Source organism: Lolium perenne, chromosome 7, assembly GCF_019359855.2.
Source record: "Lolium perenne isolate Kyuss_39 chromosome 7, Kyuss_2.0, whole genome shotgun sequence".
Lineage (NCBI taxonomy): Eukaryota > Viridiplantae > Streptophyta > Magnoliopsida > Poales > Poaceae > Lolium > Lolium perenne.
In genome coordinates this window covers 58,357,163-58,362,129 of record NC_067250.2, presented here as the reverse complement: position 1 = coordinate 58,362,129, position 4,967 = coordinate 58,357,163, and the positions used below count along the sequence as shown (strand labels likewise).

The window sequence follows — 4,967 nt, the reverse complement described above, 5'->3', positions numbered from 1 at the left end:
TGATGTGCTAGAGAATGAACTAAAGCTTCTTGATCTTGATATAAATGATGTGCGAGGGCAAGGTTATGATAATGGGTCAAATATGAAAGGAAAAAATCAAGGGGTACAACGGAAACTTTTGAATGTAAATCCTAGAGCTTTCTATTCTGCTTGTGGTTGCCATAGCCTTAACTTGACACTTTGTGATATGGCCAAGACACGTGGTAGAGCTAAAGACTTCTTTGGAATCATCCAACGCATCTATACAATTTTTTGCTAATTCTACGAAGAAATGGCATATTCTGAAAGATAACATATCAGGATGGACTCTTAAGTCAGTCTCAGCTACACGTTGGGAGAGTCGTGTTGAAAGTGTCAATCTATTAGATTTCAATGTGCAGACATTCGAGAGGCTCTACTTCAGGTACATTTTTTTATTATTGTTTAACATTGTATTTTATTTCGGCTTTGACATTTATTTTCTTTCTTTTATTTCAGGTTTCCGAAACTGATAATGATCCTAAGACAAGCAGAGAGGCTTTAGGTTTGGAAAAAAATGAACTTGGAGACTATGAATTTATAGTGGCAATAGTCATTTGGTTTGAGGTATTGTCTGCTGTTAACTTAGTAAGCAAAAGCTTGCAAACTAAGGATATGCTAATTGATGTTGCTATTGAGAAAGTGCAAGGTCTTATGTCTTTTTTCGAGGGGCACAGGGAAACTGGTTTCTTAGAGGCATTGGAGAAAGCTAAAGGAATTGCACTTGAGTTGAATATTGATGCAAAATTTCGTGAAAAGCGGGAAATTAAAAGAAAGAAGCAGTTTGATGAGAACCCGGATGACACAAATATTGCCACTCAGTCTGCGGAGGAATCATTTCGAGTCAACTATTTTATACCTCTTGTTGATCAAGCAATTTCCTCACTCAATACCAGATTTGAACAATATAAGGGCTACCAGAAAATCTTTGGTTTCTTATTTACCTCTGAAAAGTTACAGTCACTGGATGATGATACCTTGAAATCTTCTTGTGAGAATCTCCAGGTTGCCCTTACAAAAGATAAAAAATCTGATATTGATGCCAACGATCTTTATGTTGAGCTGAAGTTTCTTCGAGAATTCATTAAAGAAAATATGGGGCCAGTTGAAGTTCTGAATTTTTTAAAGAGGCATGATTGTTTTCCCAACGCAAGTATTGCATATAGAGTTTTATTGACCATTCCTGTGACTGTTGCATCAGCTGAACGAAGCTTTTCTAAGTTGAAGTTATTGAAGTCATATATGCGTACTACGATGACACAACAAAGACTCAATGATTTGGCGACAATATCACTTGAGAGTGAAATATTGGAGAAGATTTCTTATGAGGATATCATTGAAGATTTCATTTCAAAAAATCCCAAAAGAATGATGTTATTCAAATAAATATTATGCAACCAGGAGTTGACTAGGTATGATTCTTAATATATCCAATTTTTATGTAAACTATTATGACATACGTAATATATTTGCTGAATATTTTAAATTTACTAGTACGATAGGGCCCCGATTTAGAATTTCGCACAGGGCCCCGAATTTTGCCCGCCCGGCCCTGCAAGTAGCCTGTAGCGATACAGCTTTGTTGTAGGAACAGGTTGGAAGGCCAACTTGGGAAAGCCTTCCTTATTTCTCACCCGGCATTCCTAAATCTCCTGGAACAGATCAAATATGGGACAACCTCTCAGTCAAGACTAGAAAGAATGGTAGCTAGCCTTGAAATTACCTGCAACAACTGGTCGCCCTGTTCAGCTGAAAGTCCAGGACTGGCAAGTAAAACAGAACCAAGTTAGTGGCTCTTCTCCTGCCTGGAGATAACTCCTACACCAAGTTAGTGGCTCGACCGTTCAACATTCACTCTTCTGCTAAAATTGCTCCAATGTGAATCTCCTTCTCATCCTAGATTTGCTGTTAATTCAATTGGGTGTTTCAGTGATCAAGACCATTAGCAAGTAACGTGAAGCAGTTAAAGGTATACATATCCCTCTTTGACATCTGAAAACTATACTAAATGTGTTCGAATTTTTTTCAGGCGCTTATGAAACTCTTCATTGTCGATGTCGTCTCCTTTGCTTCCCAGTTGATCGCGTACTTTGTTATAATAGGTGCTGGTTTGTTCATCGACTGTTCTTTGTGTGCTCATCGATTGATGACATCCTTTGTAACTTTAGTTTCCATTCCATTAAAAAATGTTTCCATTCCATTTCCATTTGGTTACAACTGCAGGAGTTATAGTGGCATTCTTTTATTGCTGCCTGAAGCAACTCGGAGGGTGTTTAGATGCAGAGCATGAAACAGTTCAGGGCCAATCTGCAAGTCACAGCGAAGCAGCACCAATCCTGCTGAGCAAAGAAGTTGTATTCAGGTACGGAGCAACTGAAGAGCAACCGGAGTCTAGCATGTGCTCTGCTGCCTCTGCGGAAGATTTGTACAATGAGAAGATATGCAAACTGTGCTACGATGAAGCCCGGAGCTGCTTCTTCATACCCTGTGGCCATGGTTTCACCTGCTTTACATGTGCAAGGAGGTATGTTTCTAATCCGGACTTCGAGTTCGACAAGTCTGATTAACTTATGGGCTTAAAATCTGGCTCATAATCTGTGTTGAAGTTCTAAATCTTGTTGGCATCACACATGACCTTGATGAACCCTCTCTGAAGATTTTGAACTTATTTGGTCGAGAAGTTTTGCTTCAGATTAGTTTGACAAGACACGTCGACAAATGCAATAATGTTTTGTACGAATTAAGTGAGATGTTACTGAAGAATACTCTGTTGCTTATCAACGTTGCAGGATAGTGGAGGGAGAAAACAAGACCTGCCCAATATGCCGAAGGGTCATTCACCTCGTAAGAAGGCTAGAGTTCTCTTAGATCTCTTAGGTAAGTTAGTACCGTCTAATAGTGATTGTTCGGCAGATGACCATTTTGGTTGGGTGACAAATACGCAGTTATATGCTTTCTTGGTGTGTGGGATGTATTCGACTGATCAGTATTAGCTCTAGATCTGTATCTAACTATCTATTTCTTTTTTCTTTTGCGGCATTTGTAACCACTCTTATCTGTTGATGGCACTATACAACTATCCTCCATCCCATAATAATAATAGTTATAACATCTTATATTCTGGAATGAAGGTGTACTATAGTATTGAAAATTCATGTTTTTTTAGATGTTGCAAGTTTTGTACTTCCTCCGATTCATAATAAGTGTTTCGATTTAGTTAAAATTTAAACTAAAACCACGACACTTATTATGGATCAGATGGCATAGTTGAAATTGACCGTATATCTAGTTTCAAGTAGGGAAATCATAGAGAGCCCAGGCAACATGTAGCCCAATTTTTTGTTGTTGAAAAGTTTAACTAATTACGTCACAAAATTCTCGATAAAAGTTTACAAGTACCTATGGATGTTTACCACATATACTTATAAAGTTTCATTGAATGATATGTTCATACCAGACCTTAACAAAAATGATAAATGTGAATACTAAAAAACGAAACTCTAATGCCTACTTAACCAAAAAAAAGTTTTTTGTTTCCTTTTATATAATGTATTTTTAACAAGATTTTACATGTTCATGAAATCATCTATATAACCCACTAACAAAAATTAGTACTGTTTTCTTTTTCTAAAATATGAAAACACTATATTAAAGCTTCAAAAAATTATCTTAAAATCAACCTCTAACAGATGGAGAGATGAGTAGACTAGGTTTCATTCTAAGGGATCTGAATTCATATTGCATCATAGAAGAGACTAAGGCTAGACAAATATTTATGGATAGAAATGTTTTAGGAGGAGATAGAAACACGGCATAATTTCATGTTGTTGCTAATAGAAGAAGAGGATTAATGTGCTAGATGGCCCCAATGGTCCTGACTATAAAGGGATGCTTAAGATTGCAACTGATTATTATAAAAACTTGTTGAAGAAAGAGGGTAGACCTAATATTACTTTAGTCAATGACTTCTTCTCTCCCGAGGAAAAGGTCAACGATGAGGCGAATAGTATCTTAGAAAATAGTTTCACATAGGAAGAGGTCAGAGAAGCAGTGTTTGGTTCTTATGTTGATGAGGCACCAGGTCCGATGGCCTTTATGTCATGTCTTATCAACACTTCTTGGACATAATTAAGTTTGATTGATGGACATCTTTAATTGGTTCAAGGGCACCCTAGATATTTATAGGTTAAATTTTGCCATGATTGCCCTAATCCCTAAAGAAGATGATGTTAGGGATATAAAGAAATTCAGACCTAGCAGTTTGCTTAATTGTATCTTTAGAATTTGTACGAAAGCACTTATTAATAGATTTGATAGAATTATAGATAGGTTAATTTCTTTCCAGCAGTATGAAATAATTCATATGACAAACCATATGATAGAGTAAACCTGGATTTCCTAGAATGTGTAGTCACTTTACATGAAAGTAATTGTATCACAAGGGTGGATTTATACTGGAATGTGTAGTCACTGCACATGAAATAATTCTAAAACCATTTCCCTAAAATTGACTATGAAAAACCATATGATAAAAGTACTTGAGCTTAGAGTTTTTTATCCTAAAACTATTCCCCTCATTAGTCAATAACTCAAGAGGGATTAGTGGGTGTTAAGGTTAATGAAATTGAGGGTGATTTCTTCTTGACAGGAACAAGTTTTAGACAAGGGGGCTCTTTTGCCCCACACCCTTTAATTTTGTAGTAGATGTTTTTTCCAATTAAGATGCTAATCAATGGATCAAATAATGGCTTGATTAGAGGACTTTGCCCTAATTTGATACCATGTGGAGGTGGGGTAGTGTGTCTGTGATGCCCTAATTTTGTTTAGAGAAAAATGAAAGAACTGCTATTAATCTGAAATGTACCTTGACATGTTTTGACCAGATCTTAGGGATGAAAATGAACTACCATAAGAGTGAATTAATGTGTATTAACATGGAACATGAGGAG

At 36.5% G+C, this 4,967-nt stretch overlaps 1 long non-coding RNA gene across 1 annotated transcript; it reads left to right on the top strand.

Annotated features, from left to right (window-relative positions):
- Positions 1-272: 272 nt before the first annotated feature.
- LOC127317391 (uncharacterized) lies at positions 273-2,323 on the top strand. Its single transcript, XR_007861099.2, has 3 exons — positions 273-403; positions 478-2,120; positions 2,242-2,323. It is a non-coding gene; the product is annotated as an uncharacterized lncRNA (long non-coding RNA).
- The last annotated feature ends 2,644 nt before the right edge of the window (positions 2,324-4,967 follow it).